The sequence below is a fragment of the Oryx dammah genome, unplaced genomic scaffold, assembly GCF_014754425.2.
Source record: "Oryx dammah isolate SB20612 unplaced genomic scaffold, SCBI_Odam_1.1 HiC_scaffold_1, whole genome shotgun sequence".
In the NCBI taxonomy this organism is placed as follows: Eukaryota; Metazoa; Chordata; class Mammalia; order Artiodactyla; family Bovidae; genus Oryx; species Oryx dammah.
In genome coordinates this window covers 5508051-5527303 of record NW_024070185.1, presented here as the reverse complement: position 1 = coordinate 5527303, position 19253 = coordinate 5508051, and the positions used below count along the sequence as shown (strand labels likewise).

The window sequence follows — 19253 nt, the reverse complement described above, 5'->3', positions numbered from 1 at the left end:
TCTTTTAAAATCTGGTTTTGTTATCTCTATGGGTGATCCCACAACTCCAGTTAAAAATGTGTGTGTGTGCCAAGTCACTCAGTTGTGTCTGACTCTATCCAAGCCTACGGCCCATAGCCCTCCAGGCTCCTCTGTCCATGGGATTCTCCAGGCAAGAATACTGGAGTGGGTTGTGTGCTCTCCTCCAGGGGACCTTCCCAACCCAGGGATCAAAAAACCCGTTTCTGTGTCTCCTGCATTGGCAGGCAGATTCTTTACCCTAGGGCTACCTGGGAAGCCAGTGCTCCCCTAATTTAAAAAAGTGGGCCTAAGACCTTAACAGGCATCTCATCAAAGAGGGTGTCGTCAGGGAAACACCAATTTAAACCATGAGAGACACCACGACAGGGCTATGAGAATGACCAGACTCCAGCACGCTGACAACCCCAAATACTGGAGAGGAGGTGGAGCCACAGGAATGCTTGTTCTCTGCTGGTGGGAATGCAGAATGGTATAGCATCTGGAAGACAGTCTGGCATCTTCTTAGCAATCTAAACATACTCTTACCATACAATCCAGCAACCACACTCCTTGGCAGTTACCCAGGAGCTGAGAAGTTATGTTCACACAAAAACCTGCACATGGATAATTATAGCAGTTTTATTCACAACTGCCAAAAATTTGAAAGCAACCAAGATGTCCTTCAGTAGATGAAATGGATGAATATATTGTGATACAACTAAACAATGGACTCTTATGAAGGGCTAAAAAGAAATGAGCTGTCAAGCCATTTCTTGACTTGACATTAAATAGGTAGTACATGGGATCACAAAGCATCAGACACAGCTGAGTGCCTAACACACACACACACAAGCGAAAGAAGGGCTTCTCTGGCAGCTGAGGCAGTAAAGATTCCACGTGCAATGCAGAAGACCTGTGTTCAATCCATGGGTCAGGAAGATTTCCTGGAGAAGGGAATGGCAACCCACTCTAGTATTCTTGCCTGGAGAATTTCACACAGAGAGGTGCCTGGTGGACTACAGTTCATGGGGTTGCAAAGAAGTCAGTCACTTCTTAAGTGAAAGAAACTACTCTGAAAAGGCTATGAGTCCACCTATGTGACATTCTGGAAAAGATGAAACTATGAAGACAGTAAAAATATCAGGAGCTAAAGGGAATAAAGGGGTGAGTAAGTGGAGCACAAAGGATTCTTAGGAGAGTGAACATCTGTGTGTGACTATAATGGTAGTCATACATTTGTCCAAACTCATGGAACGAACACCACCAAGAGGGGACCCTAATATAAACTATGGATTTTTGGTGACTGGTATATGTCACTGTATAGATTCATCAGTTATAACAGGTGTACCAGTCTGCTGAGAGATGCTGATAATGGGAGAGACTATGTGTGTTTAGGGGGTCAGGGGATGTATGAGAAATCTCTGTATCATTCTCTCGACTTTGCTGTGAACCTACAACTGCTCTAAAAAATAGTCATTTTTTTTAAACCTTTCATCTCATTTATTATTTAGCTTCTCACCAAAGAAAGGATCAGGTCTGTGTACTAAATGATTGATAGATCTACTCTGTTTGACAAGTTCAACTCCATATTTGTTGCTTCTGTTTTATTCGTGTTGACTTTTATTACTGGACTGGAGATTAACTTCAGAAAGGAAGAGATTATTCCTGTTTTTTCACTGTTGTATCCCTAGTACCTAGTAGGTCTAGGTACTAGGAAGACAAATGTTGATGAAAAGAAAGAGAATCACCGAAAGGACCAAGCACCTACAAGCTGCTGGCTACTTAAGAGCAGGGCCCAAGGCTCATTCATCTGTGCATATAAGAGCAGAGGTCAGTGAGTGCTGATAGAATAAAATGAATGACGAGTGGAGGGATGGAGGGATGGAGGGATGGGAGCACTGAGCAATTTCCAAAAGTGAGATGTGCTTTTCACTCTCAACTAAAACTATTTTAATGATTACAATTAACTCTTAGCATACATTTTTATTTCACTATTATTATTTACATGGCATATTATCAATCCTACAACACACACAATGGGAACAGTAATGCTCAAAATAAATGTAAACAGGAAATCTAAGTGGTTGAGAAACTTGTCAGACTTGCTCTCTTTTAGAGGATGTGTACAGAATTTCCTTCAAACAGCCCTCCATTAAAAAACAGGCACGCACAATACACCACACACACACACACACACACACTTCACAACAGCCACAGTTGGGCGTTGTTTCTATAGCAAAGGAAACAAAATATTCACAGAGAATTTTAGGTAAATGTGATACAATCTTGTTCTCCATAATTAAAAGAATCCTCTCACATTTACTTTAAGATAAAGCTTTTTAGCTTTCAAAAAAACTTCTCACATTTATTCAGTTAGAAAGTACTTGGAATGGAACTTCTCACCTAATCCCAAACGCCAACAATCTCTTCTAAGCCTGGAGCAGTTGAATAAGTTTCTTTTTCCTCATATATATATATCAGAAGCCATTTTTCATTCACAAATGAAATGACTTCTAATCTATAGAAAACATCTCTGTGAAGATTTGAGGGTAAACTATCTGTCTTCATTATCATTTAAACTTCTTAAGAGATTTCACCAGGCCCAGTGAATAGCATAAAGTATCGGAATTTAATCTGTTTTCCTACCCTGTCTTGAGAAGCCAGGAGAAAATTTAATGAAGTGATTCAGTCAGATAAATTAAGGTTATTATGAAATTTAATCAGAGAACTCTGTGGAGCCTGATGGCTTTATGATGGTATTTTATAAACAACTGTCAGCACTCTTAGCATTTTTTTCCCTTTAAGATGGAGCCTCTGTCAGTGGGGACAATCTTCCATAAGCAAGGTGGCAAACTGATCAGCTTGATCGTTGAAGACTGTCAGAGTGAGGTCAGGCTGAAGAATATCTGTGTCTCCCCAAATCTGCAAATCTAATTTATGATGGGTATTAAGTTCCATTCTCACTGTATATCATTAAGTACCTATGGATAAATATGGGCATGAAGGTTTAAGGAAAAATACAACAGCAAAACCACTCCCTCAGATCACTTAAAGTGAAGAAATGTAAATGATTCTGACACCTGAGTCTTTGGCCAACGTACATATTAAATCCACCTCAAATAAGAAGGCTGTGCAAGGGAATTTTGATTTTCTTTTCTAGAAAACTATTTTAAATGCACAAAACAGGGACTTCCCTGTGGTCTAGTGGCTGAGACTCTGTGCTCCCACTGGAGGGGGCTCCCCTGGTCAGGGAACTAAGATTCCCCATGTGGTCTGGCATGGCCAAAACACACACACACACACACACACACACACACACAAATAAAACTGTAATATTAAAAATAAAATATAAACTAATTAAAAATATATTAAAAATTTTCAATGCACAAAGTAAAACATGCTTTTCACTTCAACATTACATTCTTAAAGGTGTTAGATAGTTACTAATTATAAGGAGGGCAAATTAATGGACTGATGCCACATGAAATAAAAATGGTATCTTTTGACTAAAGTAGGATGTATGGGGCTTCTCCAGTGGCTTAGTGGTAAAGAATCCTCCTGCAATGGAGGAAATGAAGGAGACCTGGGTTCGATCCCTGGGTTTAGCTGATCCCCTGGAGGGGGGCATGGCAACCCACTCCCGCACTCTTGCCTGGGGAACCCCCATGGACAGAGGAGCCTGGCGGGCTACAGTCCGTGGGGTCACACAGAGCTGGAGCAACTGAGCGCACACACAAGGGTCTGTGAAACATTTCACTGGTCTAGACTTGGAACTGTTGACTGGTTACAAGGTTTACATCCACCCTGGCACTTTTTATGAGGAAAGTGTCAATCAGTGCTTGGAAAAACATTAATGGAGGGGAGAGTGAGTGCTCCAAACCAGCTGACATGGAAACAGCATGTGGCCTTTCCTCTCAGTAACCACTAAGCCGTTTCCAAAGATTCGAAAGTTTGGGAAAATGTAGTCAAAACAACAGTTTCAAAATAACTGACAAAGAGGGTTGTAGTTCCTATAGGATGCTATATTTCTAGCATTTCATTAACTAGAGAAATGAGCTTTCTGCTGCTGCTGCTAAGTCACTTCAGTCGTATCTGACTCTGTGCGACCCCATAGAGCTTTATGGTTAATTCAAATAGGTAGTTTTACTGTACCACCTGCCTGAAGAAGTCTCCAGGTTGCCATCTTCTCAATGACAACTAAATCTAAAGCACTATGAGATTTTCTATACTTCAGTTCAGTTCAGTGCAATCACTCAGTCGTGTCTGACTCTTTGCGACCCCATGAATCGCAGCACACCAGGCCTCCCTGTCCATCACCATCTCCCGGAGTTCACTCAGACTCACGTCCATCGAGTCAGTGATGCCATCCAGCCATCTCATCCTCTGTCATCCCCTTCTCCTCCTGCCCCAAATCCGTCCCAGCATCAGAGTCTTTTCCAATGAGTCAACTCTTCACATGCAGGACCTTAATTACTGAATTTTTCATATCAGACTGTGGCATGTTTTAATTTTTTGCCTTTGTATGACTGTTTAGAGAAACAGATTCACATTGCTGTTGTTGTTGTTGTTCAGTTGTTAAGTCTCATGTCTGACTCTTTGTGACCCTTTCCCTGTCTTTCACTATCTCCCGGAGTTTGTGCAAACTCATGTGCATTGAGTTGGTGATGCCATCCAACCATCTCATACTCTGCTGCCCCCTTCTCCTCCTGCCTTCAATCTTTCCCAGCATCAGGGTCTTTTCCAATGAGATTCACATACAGGCTTTTATTTATTTATGGTTGTTTGTCTTGCTTACTGTTTTAAATACAAAATTACTGTTTTTACAGCTAGAGAAAAATGGCAATGTCACTGCTACTGGAACTGTGATCCAGCCTTTGGGTCAGCTCTAGAACTTTCTTTAGGAGCACAGATGCCAAGCGCCCCAGAGACTATCAGATCGCTCCTTGAAAGATTCCCCATACCCAGGACATCATCTCAGGTGTTGGGATTAGCAGTGGGCTGCTGCCCAGCTAGCAGCTCTGATCCTTACTTAACTAGTGCCTCTAGGACTCAAGTGCATTTAAAAAGAGAGAAGCGGGTACCTTCCTGGCAGTCCAGTGGTTAGGACTTGAGGGGGTGCAAGTTCAATCCCTGGGAGGGAAGCTTAGACTCCACATGCCCCATGGTTAAAAAACCAAAACAAAGTAGAGGCAATATTGTAATAAATTCAATAAAGACTTTAAAAATGGCCTACATCATAAAAAAAAAATCTTTAAAAAAAGAGACAAAAATGTGAGAGGGCTAACTCAGAACCTCTTGGACAGCTGGATTTGCAGTTTCAACTAACTTCCTTTGTCTGCCCACTGTGTTCCTGGCAAGTAACAGAGTCCCAGGACCTGCCTTCGAGGAGCAGAGGCTCTGGGGGCAGGTAGGGAGAGAAGGGAGCTGCAGGCAGGTTACAGAGGGCGCGGGCACAGCATCCAAACCACAGCTTGGCTCCCAGGTCTGGCACGTGGCCATGGCCCAGGCAGAGGGAGTTCCTGAAGCTCAGCTGCAGGCTGGGGGCCAGGATGGGCTGGCACGGCTCGGATACGGAGAGCCGTGGAGTAACACTCTGCAAAGTGTCGGGCAATAATTGGGGCTAAAGGAAGAGAATGAAAACGATCCGCCGAGATACGAGTTTGGGAGCGAGGTGGAAGGCAAAGGCAACAGGTGAGGCCTGACCCAGGCAGGTGGCTGCAAACCCTCGGCTGTCCAGGAGGGTAACTCGACTCCATCGGCAGAGAACCTGGCTCCCTGGCTGAAGGCCTCTATTGAGAGCAGACAAAAACGTGCACCGGGAACCAGCGTTCTCCTCTTCCTCAGGGCACACCTGGGTCTGCCTGCTCTTTCCCTCTGAGGATTTCTTACACTCTGGTGTTTCCTCAGTGCTCTCAGTCCCCTGCAGACATCCTGCCCTCCCTCCTGGAACACACTCTGTGTCCCGGGGGAGGCTGCTCAGCGATAAGAGGCCTGAAGTCACTGCTGCCTAACACAGTGATCTGGGTCAAAACACACGCTGTTGACTTCTCAGGATAAAACTTCTTAGGCGAGCAAAATCCAAGGGCTGAAATACTCCTCACAACATGGATTCTTCTGGAGTTTTTCGGGAGCTTGGTGCTTCTGCATTTTGAATTGAACTTTATTGTTTGAAGGAAAAACACTTGAACTTCTTTTAAAACACCAGGTTAGAGGAGACAGTCTAATGATCACATGTTAGCTATTTCATGCAAGAAAATGTAAGTAACAATGGGTTGTGTGTTATTTCCAGAAGCCTCCTGGTCTTTCTGTGAACAGGAGATTGTTTGAGGTTTACCAAATTTGCCAGGAGCCATAGGGAAGCCCCTGCATTAACTTTATAAAGTGAAAACATTAGCAAAGAGCAGGAATCAACATCTCAATAACACATAGTGGAAGAATCCATTTAAACTTACCTAAATTCCTTACTCTAAAACCAAACCTCTACGAAGAATTATGAAGAATTGTTCTTAGTAATTAAAGGAAAAGCTGTTACATAATTCATTATGGAGATGGAAGACTTTTTAAAACTAAAGTTCATAAAAAACTAGATTTGATGTGCTGCACGTCAGTGCTTTAATATTTATTAGAACAGTTGTATTTTTAACTTAATTTTTAATTTCATAAGAGTGGATTTAATTACAAGGTTTTTAGTTTGGAAGACCTTCAAAAATTACTAAGAAATAACCACCATATAGTATCAGATCATAGTTTTCAGGCTATGTGCAAATAGTTTCCTTTATTGATTGCAAAGTATGTGCATGCTAAGTCGCTTCAGTCATATCTGACTCTTTGCAACCCCGAGGACTGCAGCCCACCAGGATCCTCTGTCCATGGGTTTCTCCAGGAAAGAATACTGTAATGGGTTGCCATTTCCTCCTCCAGGGGATCTTCCTGACGGTATGTAATAAAAATATCAATCTGAGACTCTTCTAACACAATGGTGATCATTCCTATTTGTCCATCACAGTTCATTTGTATCAGAGACTACTGCTCATTGCCTGACCAGATTTGCAAACATTGCCACGCACTGTGCCCCCCAACTCCCGCCGTTTTTTTTGTTGTTGTTGTTCTCATTAGCTTCCAGCCCACTTCTCCTTAACATTCTCAAACGGCACTGGTTAACAAACCCCCAGGTACAGGGAGCAGCTCTTCATTGAGGCTACCTGAACACAAACACAGAGTTCAGCATAAGGGGTATCATTTTAATTATGCAATAAAACTTTCCAGCACAGAAAGACAAATGCTACCAGATAGGCAGAGAATGTAAATAGAGAAACAGAAAAAAGGATCTTGGATACTGAAAATACATCAGATCATTTCAAATAAGGAATCTTCTATTTATCAGTTGGTCAACTTAAACTTACTAACGAATACATATATTTTTCTCAGATATTCAATATAGTAAAAGTCATTTAACAGCAACACAAACTCTATTCATATACAACCCACTGCATTATTTATTATACTTAGTTTCACAAAGTGGAATTTTCCCTGAAGTGATCAAGTATGTTAAAAGGGAAAACAGGGTTGTGGATCCAGTTCTCAGTATTTTCCATAAAAAATATTTTAAAAACCTGTCTATTGTAGTCAGTTCTAAGAAATCTACTTGTGGAGAAATAATCACTCTCTAATGCCCAATAGTAAAGTAATGCTCAAAATTCTCCAAGCCAGGCTTCAGCAGTACGTGAACCGTGAATGTTCAAGCTGGTTTTAGAAAAGGCAGAAGAACCAGAGATCAAATCGCCAACATCTATTGGATCATCGAAAAAGCAAGAGAGTTCCAGAAAAACATCTATTTCTGCTTTACTGACTATGCCAAAGCCTTTGACTGTGTGGATCACAATAAACTGGAAAATTCTGAAAGAGATGGGAATACCAGACCATCTGACCTGCCTCTTGAGAAACCTATATGCAGGTCAGGAGGCAACAGTTAGAACTGGACATGGAACAACAGACTGGTTCCAAATAGGAAAAGGAGTGCGTCAAGGCTGTATATTGTCACCCTGCTTATTTAACTTCTATGCAGAGTACATCATGAGAAACACTGGGCTGGAAGAAGCACAAGCTGGAATCAAGATTGCCGGGAGAAATATCAATAACCTCAGATATGCAGATGACACCACCCTTATGGCAGAAAATGAAGAGGAACTCAAAAGCCTCTTGATGAAAATGAAAGTGGAGAGTGAAAAAGTTGGCTTAAAGCTCATCATTCAGAAAAGTAAGATCATGGCATCTGGTCCCATCACTTCATGCGAAATAGATGGGGAAACAGTGGAAACAGTGTCAGACTTTGTTTTTTGGGGCTCCAAAATCACTGCAGATGGTGACTGTAGCCATGAAATTAAAAGACACTTACTCCTTGGAAGGAAAGTTATGACCAAACTAGACAGCATATTCAAAAGCAGAGACATTACTTTGTCAACTAAGGTCCGTCTAGTCAAGGCTATGGTTTTTCCTGTGGTCATGTATGGATGTGAGAGTTGGACTGTGAAGAAGGCTGAGTGCCAAAGAATTGCTGCTTTTGAACTGTGGTGTTGGAGAAGACTCTTGAGAGTCCCTTGGACTGCAAGGAGATCCAACCAGTCCATTCTAAAGGAGATCAGTCCTGAGTGTTCTTTGGAAGGAATGATGCTAAAGCTGAAACTCCAGTACTTTGGCCACCCCATGCGAAGAGGTGACTCATTGGAAAAGACTCTGATGCTGGGAGGGATTGGGGGCAAGAGAAGCGGACAACAGAGGATGAAATGGCCGGATGGCATCACCGACTCAATGGACATGAGTCTGAGTGAACTCTGGGGAGTTGGTGATGGACAGGGAGGCCTGGCGTGCTGCAATTCATGGGGTCGCAAAGAGTCGGACACGACTGAGCAACTGAACTGAACTGAACGTCCAACAGTAAACAGACAGACGGAACTCAGAAACCCTGAAGCCGTGCTGCTCGCCCGTATTCCATTGTATATGTGAGTCCAGAGTCCAGCAGTCAAACCTCAAAATGCTTTTAATCATTCTGTCACAGCAAAGCAGCATATATTCATAGGTGAGGGCATTCCAACAAGAGAATGTCATCATACCAAGGAAAAAGTGAGGCAAGTCAGGGACAGGGGCCAACCAGGAGGAGTCCCCAGGTGACCTGGAGACCTTGATCTCTTCATGTCTTGGGGGGAATTTTTCATTTGTAAACAGTTAGAGGCAAAACTGGGGCTTCTCTGGTGGCTCAGATTGTAAAAGAATCGGCCTGCAATGCAGGAGAACCAGGTTTGATCCCTGGGTCGGGAAGATCCCCAGAGAAGGAAATGACAACTCACTCCAGTATTTCTGCCTGAAGAATTCCATGGACAGAAGAGCCTGGTGGGCTGTATACAGTCCATGGGGTTGCAAAGAGTCAGGCATGACTGAGCAACTAATATACACACACACAGAGGCAAAACTATGAAGACTGTATAGCGATCGGCCGCTGCTAAGGGCCGAGGGGATGAACTAGCGGAGCAGAGAGAACTTTGAGAGCAGAGGAAACACGCCATGTGATACTGTAATGATGGACACAGGTCATCATGCATTTGTGCAAACCCGAAGAAGACACCACACCAAGAGTGAGCCCTAAGGGGAACTATGAACTTGTGGGTGATGACGTGACGGGGTAGGTTCCTCAGTTACAAATAATGTGCCATCTGGCAGAGGCTGTTGATAACGGGGGGAAGCTATGCGTGTGAAGGGGCAGGGGGTATACTAAAAATCTGTACTTTCCTCTCAACTTTGTTGTGAACCTAAAAGTGTTGCTTTAAAAAGGTTCTGTTTGTTTTTTTTCAAAGACAGTCAAGATAATCTAGACTCAAGACTATTTCAACTAGGAGCCATAAAACCAACCTAATTACTGTTAAATGGCTCTTTAAACAGTCCAAAATTTGTAGGGTACAATGAATACCAATATTTTATTTCATAAGCCTTGTTAATTACTTGCAATTTCTGTAGGTGGGCGTATACTGGGCTTTTTTTTTAATTAGCACCATTTTTTTTTATTTTAAAAAAATGTTTTATTTTTTTGGCCCTGCCACAAGGCCTATGGGATCTTGATGAATAGTTTCCTGATCAGGGATCAAACCCACAGGCCCTGCATTGGGAGCTCGGAGTCTTAAATCAATAGGCCACCAAGAGGAGCCCAGACAAACTGATTTTTAATAAGGATGTGAATTAAAGAACTAGGAAAATATTTAATAATTACAGTCACTTGCCTTAAATAAAACTGTCAGATAATCTGGTAAGTTTAATCATGTCATACTGAATTAGTATTTTTTTTTTTTAATACTAAGTTTGCTTTTTAACAAATAGTTTGCTCTGTATTTTTGACTCATCTAAAACAATACTGGCGTTACCTCTGGATGACCTGAGGTTTATTATCTTGCCGTGTAGGACATGGGCTGCTCTTGTCAGCTCTGAGAGAAAGAGAAGAAAGCCATGTGACTCACCAGCAGAGAATTGCATAAAATCACGGGTCCGTTCTGTCGCTGGCTGCAGGATATGGAAATTTCACCTGAAAACCTTGAGCTGAATATGTTTTTCACTCTTTGAAAACTGAGAAGCTGACAAACTTTTATATTAGGTTATGATGACCAGAAATACATTAAAATAATTTTAATGGACTGCAATTTTGATATAAGCTTTTAAAAAGCAGTTTCAAAAGAGCAATTCATGATGCTGCAAACTAATGCTAATGTCTAAAAGACATCAAAGGAATGGAAGTTCATATAAAATTGACCTAGTCACATCCATCACAATGAAACTCGCATTAACAAGAGCACGTAGACAGTGTGTATGTGTGTGTGTGTGTTTGCATGCGCATGTGAATGGGAGCTGGAACACATACCAGTATGGTATGGTACATTTAATTTCCTGGCAATCACAAGAGTAACCTGAAAGTCATTTTTGTTGCCAGTCCCTTTGTTGTTATTGAAGATCTACGTACAATATTAGTATGCTTCCTTACACATATGTTAACAATAGTGAGAAGCAGGGTACAGTAAGAAGGATGCCAAGTTTGTCATCGGAAGACTTAGGTGTGAATGTACGCTTACGTGGGAAAGCTGGATGCACTGGATGTGTTTGCTGCTGCTGCTGCTAAGTCGCTTCAGTCGTGTGCGACCCCATAGACGGCAGCCCACCAGGCTCCGCCGTCCTCGGGATTCTCCAGGCAAGAACACTGGAGTGGGTTGCCATTTCCTTCTCCAATGCATGAAAGTGAAAAGTGAAAGTCAAGTCACTCAGTCCGACTCTTTGCGACCCCATGGGCTGCAACCCACCAGGCTCCTCCGTCCATGGGATTCTCCAGGCAAGAGTAGTGGAGTGGGGTGCCATTGCCTTCTCCCTGGATGTGTTTAGTCATAGGTAAAATGAAGAAACTGGACTAGCTCAGTGGTTTTTAATTAAAGGAACTTGTCAGGGGACTTCCCTGGTGGTCCAGTTGGGGAACTAGGTCAAAAAAAAAAAAGGTAACTGTCAGAATCACCTATGTATCTTTTTCAAAACACACATGCCAGGGCTCACACACAGATTTTTACCATACCAGATCGTAATAAGGGTCCAGACAGGAATGCACATTTTGAGAAATTTTGCTGGTGGTTCTAGAGAACTCTTTGTTGTAGTTTAGTCACTCACTTGTGTCTGACTCTGCGACCCTATGGACTGTAGCCCGCCAGGCTCCTCTGTCCATGGAATTTCCCAGGAAAGAATACAGGAGTGGGTTGCCGTTTCCTTCTCCAGGGCATCTTCTCGACCCAGGGATTGAACTCAAGTCTCCTGCACTGGCGGGTGGACTCTCAACCACTGAGCCACCAGGGAAGCCCTAATAACTCCTAGAAATGGTTACTTGCAGTACAAGAACAAAATAAGATAACATGATGGTCTCATGTGTGGCTGCTGAGTGCCTGAAACATGGCTGGCCCACGCTGAGATGTGCTCTAAGTGCAACGTACACATCAAATGTCAAAGGGAAAGGAGAATGTTAAAAAGTGTCTCTGTTTTTTAAGCACTGACTACATGCTGATACTTTACCTTGGCAAAACTGAGTTAATTGTGTTAAAATTAATTTCAAGTGGGTTAAAACTTTTAACTGGGGCTACTAGAAATTTTAAATTATATATGAGACCTGTATTTAATTTTCTCACAGGTAGCACCAGAAGAGAGTTTTCAATCAAGTACCTTCCACAGAAATTAGTTAATTTTTTTTTTTTTAACTTTTTGGCTGTGCTTCGAGGCATGTGGGATTTTAGCTCCCCCGCCAGGGATCTAATCCATGACTCCTGCATTGGAAGCTTAGAGTCTTAACCACTGGACCACCAGGAAGTCCCAATTTTTAATTTTTTTGAAGAATAAAAAAGAAGGATGGGACCAATATAGCAACTATAGAAGGAAAAAGAAATAGAGAAGGTAATTTTCTACTTTCATTGTCTTCTGATAGAGATGTGTGCAGGGTCGACTGTTTCTCACTTGGCTGTCAGTGTGTTTAGGAAATCATCAATGAAGGTGAGTTCTGGATATTGAAATTCTAGCTCCTCAAACACAGGCGCCAAGCCCACACAGATTCAATGCAGAGGTTTCCTGGCGTCCTTCCTGCCGTGAGGTGAGCACTCATTCCCCAGGCTGGCATGAGCTGCGCTGATGCTGCGGTGTTTCCGTGTGCCCGTTATTAATTATTTCTGGAATTGCCAGGCTCTGCCTGAGCGGAGAGGCACACAAGGTCAGGAGCTTTCTGTGCTGGGCCGCTGGGATGGGCTGGCAAGTGGGGTGGAAAAAGAACTCAACTCAAGGAGCCTAGGGCCGTCTGCGCCCTCCCGAGGGCACAATGCTGAGGTGCGTGAGGCTGCCAGAGACGGGAGGGCGCTGAGATGCAGGGGTGGATGCAGGGCCATTCTGGCCGAGGGACCATTTTTCTTTTGGCTCCAAGTCACTACACAAAAACATTCACAGAATCGGGGAGGATTCGGGTTTTTCAACTGGTAGAGAGTGAGACAAAGCCTGGAGGTAGATAGGGTGCATGTGACATAGAAGTGTGCCTCCTTCTCCTGCCACTGCGATGGTACCCAGAAGAGATAAGAGATGTGGGACTTCCCTGGTGGTCCAGTGGCTAAGACATCATGCTCCCACCACAGGGGGCCTGGGTTCGATCCCTGGTTAGGGATCCCACACCCCGAAACCAAGAGTTAGCCTGCCGCACCTAGAAGACCTAGAAGACCCTGCACGCCTCCAAGAAGACTGAAGATCCTGCACGCCTCAGTGAAGACCTTGTGCAGCCAAAGGAAAGGGAGCCAAGAGACGGGCTGCCCCAGGCAACCCCACTCAGAAGGGCCCGAGCCGAAAACCTTTCTTCCTGCAGAAGGCAACAGTAAGCATTAACACCAGCAACACCAGGTCAGAGGACGTGGAGAAGAGTGACGGGACGGGGTGGGGAGAGACACGCCCTGCAGATATCAAAATGAACTCTGAAATTACAACAGTGGAAGGTTGGGCACCACTGCAGGTAAGACAGACTAATGAAACGAAGTTCAGACACAGACTCCAAGGTAAGAATTTAGTATTTAATAAATGCGGTACTTCAAAATGTTGGCTTCTTTAACGGATGATATTGGAGCAATTGGTGAATCATCTGGACAAAAACTAGATCTCTAAACTATTCCACTCACCAAAACACATTCTAGAAATTCTAATAACTGAGATTTAAACGTAAGAAGGACTCCACAGACGTACTGAAAGAAAACAGTCTTCAACTGAAGAACTTTCTAAACTTGGTACTCGAGGTAGCAACAAACCATTTGTGGGTGTGACTACAGAAACGTTAAGATCCGATCCCTCCAAAGCCACAGTAAGGTTTGGCTTTCCTCCTTCTGAGAACCCACTGAAACTAAAGACAAGGCAGTGGTTGCTCAGTTGCTGAGTTGTGTCCGACTCTTTGCGATCCCACGGACTGTAGCCCCACCAGGCTCCTCTGTCCATGGGATTCTCCAGGCAAGAGGACTGGAGTGGGTTGCCGTTCCCTCCTCCAGGGGCTCTTCCTGACCCAGGGATCAAAACTGCGTCTCCCGCATTAGCAAGAGGATTCTTTACCACAGAGAAGACCTAAAGACAAGGTACAAAGAGGAAACCTGTGACCGGGAAGAGAAAGGCCGAAGGCAGAGCATTATTTTCCTGGAAGACAAGGAGCAGATGCGAGAGTGCTGCAAGACCAGGAGGAGATGGACGGGGTCCATGCAGACCACAGAGAAGACGCAGGTCCCCAGGGGCAGAAGGATGGGAGAAAAGGGGAAGGGCGTCCCACTCTCACTGTATGAAGTGGGCTCAGCCCCTCGGGAAGGGATCTCCCAGCTCCACCCACGCAGAACCACCCTGGAACATACCTGTGCTCTCCTCCCTCCGATGCCCATCAAGCCCAGGGAGAAGCGGGTGTGGTAGGGCTGCCTTGTCTAGTGCACGGCTGCACCCAGCGATCTGTTTCTCCTTCGAGAACTTCTGCGAGGCCCCCTTCAGCACCAGCCCCTCACCCCACGCGGAGGACTAACCAGGAACAGCCTTAAAGAGCATCTGACTCTCAAGTTCTCAGTCATGTGGGATAGCTGTCACCCTTTGGCAAAACAAAGACACCTGGCATACGATATCAAGATTGCTATGAAACAGGGGTATTTATCATAAAGAAGAAAAAAAGTAATGCATATTATGAATGTGAAAACAGACTTTCTAACAATTCGTAAGCGCTTCCCTGGTGGCTCAGAGATGAAGAATTCTCCTGCTAATGCAGGAGATGCAGTTTTGATCCCTGGGTCGGGAAGACCCCTCGGAGAAGGAAATGGAAACCCACTGCAGTACTCTTGCCTGGAAAATCCCATGGAGGGAGGAGTCTGGAAGGCTGCAGTCCATGGGGTCGCTGAGAGTCAGACACGACTGAGCGACTTCACTTTCACTTTTCCCTTTCATGCATTGGAGAAGGAAATGGCAACCCACTCCAGTGTTCTTGCCTGGAGAATCCCAGGGACGGGGGAGCCTGGTGGGCTACAGTCCATGGGGTCACACAGAGTTAGACATGACTTAGCAACTACACAACATAATTCATAAAAATAGGACCTGCTGAGTTTTCTCTTAGAAAAAACTCTCTTTCCTCTCTTCCTCTCTTTAGAAGTATGAACTTAGGCAGACTGTCACTTCTCTCAAAACTTCAAAAACCACTAAGAGATAGAGGTCTGACAGTTTGCTGCCTTTCTATGAAGTAAAGCAGCAAAATGGCATTGTAACGGGAGTGGATGAAGAGATGTTTGTGGGGTCTGGACTGGCTGGAGCATTCCCAGGCTCTGCAGGGCAATTAACATGAAAGGCTGTAGGACGCTGCGCGCAGTTAGCAAGAAAACAATGCTCTTCCTAAGATGCCCTCTCTGATACCAATGGTTGGTGTCTGCTCTGAATAGGAGGGGCATTTCCATTAACTTTACACAGTGTTGAACTTAATCCCATAGACTGAAAATGACTTGCCAGTTCAGCTCAATACAGAAATAGGATATAACCCAGTTCTCTTTGCTCAAAATAGATTGCATTCTTGTCCTACAACAACTGCGAATGCTTCAAAGCACTCAAGGTTGTTTTTTTTTTTTTTTAAATTTGGATTCCACAAGGCAGCAAGGTACACTGGGAAGAGCGAGTATTTTGCAGTTAATCACATTAATATCAAGACTTTCCATTTCCTACCTGTGTGACTTTGGCCAAATTTGTAATTAGTTAATTACAATCAGTTAACTTAATAATCCTACTCTTTTACTGAAAAGGATATGAGGTGGTCAACCTAAAGACATTGTTTCCGAGGTGGCTCAGTGGTAAAGAATCCACCTGCCAGACAGGAGATGGGCTTGATCCCTGGATTGAGAAGACCCCTGGAGAAGGAAATGGCAATCCACTCTAGAATTCTTGCCTGTAGAATCTCATCGACAGAAGAGTCTGGTGGGCTACAGTCCATGGGGATCACAAAGAGTTGGACACCACTGAGTGACTAAAACAAAACAACCTAAAGACATAGCAGAAAAATACAATTTTTTGTATCTTTTTAAAAATTTGTATTTTTAAAAATAGGCAGAAAAGAGAAACAAAGACAGTAAAACCAAGGGGGGGGAAAAAGACAAACATAAACTTCATTCTAAAAGGTATAATATAGTTGCTACAAGTTAAGCGAAAAAGATCTGGCTCTGAACTTTAAAGACATTAAAACAAACTCTAAACAATCACTTTCAAACCCATTAAACAACATACTTAATCTGAACAGATTTATTTGAGATGGATAACATCACAGATCTTGAAGGTTTATCGTAAGAATTAAATGCTCTGTGAAAACACCTTGAGTAATCCTTGCTCACAGAAGCTGTCTCATAAAATAGTCTCTCTTTCTCTTAGGCTTTGCTGTGATACATTTCCTGATTTTAAGCCGGGGTTCAGAACTGGTATTTGAGAAAGGCTATTCTAATCCCTTTTTTATTCAGAACATTACTTTTGCCCCACAGAAATAAAAAGCAACATTCAATGCACTCCATAATATAGAATTTCAGGATTATAGAATCTCTGTACTAAAAAGAATACAAATGACTATATCCTGCAAATTATATTTGCTGCAACGTCCTTAATGAGAAAACATGGCTTTGCACCCCTTAGCATCCTCTCCAGATCAGATAGCATTAATTTTCAAAAGGACTAAAACTGCTGTTAGCAAGCAGAGGAGAATATATACTATTCAGATACTAGGTCTTACACCTGGAACCTTAAAACGTGTAGGAGGTTGTCAGATCACTAATCTTAGTGTGGTAATTAGGATTACCCCCACCTTCCAAAAAAAAACAGTATGTAAAGTAATAAACTCATTTTTCCCTTTCTTAAAGTGTAGAAACCTACAGAGTTTAGAAAGTGCATCTGAGAACAAAGTGGTTTAGAGCATGGATGACACGTGCAGATAACTGAAAAAGGCTTTAAAAACAACTCATCTGAGTGGCTTTCTTTCTGCCTTAAATAATTGATGAGGAATGTGGAAAATCCCATGATGGAGAAGCTTGGAAGGCTGCAGTCCATGGGGTTGCTGAGGGTCGGACATGACTGAGCAACTTCACTTTCACTTTTCACTTTCATGTATAAGAGAAGGAAATGGCAACCCACTCCAGTGTTCTTGCCTGGAGAATCCCAGGGACAGGGGAGCCTGGTGGGCTGCCATCTATGGGGTCACACAGAGTCGGACACGACTGAAGCGACTTAGCAGCAGCAGCAGCAGCAGCAGTGGCTCTCTCTAAGAGAAAGACCTGACATTTCCTTCTCTTGGCATAAAATTGTCCTGTTGCAGAAGGCGAGAGCCTTTCAGTGGAACGCAATGTAATTAATTTCAAAGGCCTGCAACATAAGGTAGACATGTAATTGGATAGCTAAATGACTTCTTCCATGTACAAGTAGAATTTGAATCCTAAGCTTCATGAAAATCCCTCATTTATCTAAATGGTCAGCACATGAATTCTTCGGATTATGAAGGCTTGCAGCAATTGATATTTTCCTATTCTCTACCAGGACTGCTAAATCTATGAATTTGAAATCAATAAAATGCTGAAGCATTCCCAATAAATTTGAACTTTTGTTGATTCAGAAGGAACACGATGACTCTTTTAGTGCCTTAGTGTCATTATGCTAATTCACTGTTATTACAGAACCATGATTCTCATCTCACTTCATCCTTCTACAAGAGGCTCACTATAGAGCTGATGTGCTCCATCCTACATTCAAACCCTCTTACCACCTTCCACTTATGCATAATAGAAGACAACCAAACTTGAGACTTACAAATCCTCAAGAACTTTTTGTTGTTGTTGTTAAAAGTCAACTTGGGTGCTTCCCTGATGACTCAGTGGTAAAGAATCCGACTGCCGATGCAGGAGATGCGGGTTCGATCCATGGATTGGGGAGATCCCCTGGAGAAGGAAATGGAAACCCGCTCCAGTATTCTTTATTCTTGCCTGGGAAATCCCACGGACAGAGGAGCCTGGCAGGCCACAGCCCATGGGGTCGCAAAGAGTTGGATATGACTGAGCGTGTACACACACAATACTCTAAGCAGGGACTTCCCTGGTAGTCCAGGGGATGAGACTGTGCATCCAATGCACAGGGCCCAGGTTCAATCCCAGGTTAGGGAATTAGAGCCTGTGTGGCACAACTAAGACCTGTGCAGCCAAATAAATAGTTTTTTTTTTTTTTTAATCCTCTGGGCAGCCCAGTGAGGGTGGTAAGATCCTCATCTCACACAAGGGTGAGGCTCTGACAGGTTGTGTAATATTCCCCAATCTACCTGGAAGCCCAGAGGGTGGGTCAGGGCTCCTGCACACAAGTTTAGGCTCTGGAGCCTTGCATCCTGTCCCCCTTCCTCTCAGCCTGCTTGTCCCCTCACTAGGGTCCTGGCTTTTGGTGGCTGGTAAGAGGTGGCAGCCAAGATGCCTCAGAGGTGGAGGACAGCCCAGCTCCCACTGACCCTGCTTATACAGACACTGCTGCTGCTGCTGCTGCTGCTAAGTCGCTTCAGTCGTGTCCGACTCTGTGCGACCCCATAGACGGCAGCCCACCTGGCTCCCCCGTCCCTGGGATTCTCCAGGCAAGAGTACTGGAGTGGGTTACCATTGCCTTCTCCGATACAGACACTGGGATCCCACAGTTAATTCCCAGACCAGAAGGAACTGTGGTGAGAGTTACTTTTCAATATTGGACCACATTAGGTACTGTGGCACCTAATTTGCTGTTCAGTCGCTAAGTCCTGACTGCAGCACGCCAGGCTCCCCTGTCCTTCATTATCTCCCAGAATTTGTTCAGATTCATGCCCACTGAGTCAGTGATGCCATCCAACCATCTCATCCTCTGCCACCCCCTTCTCCTCCTGCCCTCAGTCTTTCCCAGCATCAGGGTCTTTTCCAGTGAGTTGGCTCTTTAAATCAGGAAGCCAAATTATTGGAGTGTCAGCTACAGCATCAGTCCTTCCAGTTAATTTTCAGGGTTGACCTCCTTTAGGATTGACTGGCTTGATTTCCTTGCTGTCCTGAGGACTCTCAAGAGTTTTCTCCAGCACCACAATTTGAAAGTATCAGTTCTCCAGTGCTCAGCCTTCTTTATGGTCCAACTCTCACATCTGTACATGACTACTGGAAACACCATAGTTTGACTATAAGGACCTTTTT

At 43.7% G+C, this 19253-nt stretch overlaps 1 protein-coding gene across 2 annotated transcripts in view; it reads right to left on the bottom strand.

Annotated features, from left to right (window-relative positions):
* Nucleotides 1–19253, bottom strand: part of GALNT7 (polypeptide N-acetylgalactosaminyltransferase 7) — a 132983-nt gene that overhangs the window by 87960 nt on the left and 25770 nt on the right. The window lies entirely within an intron of this gene.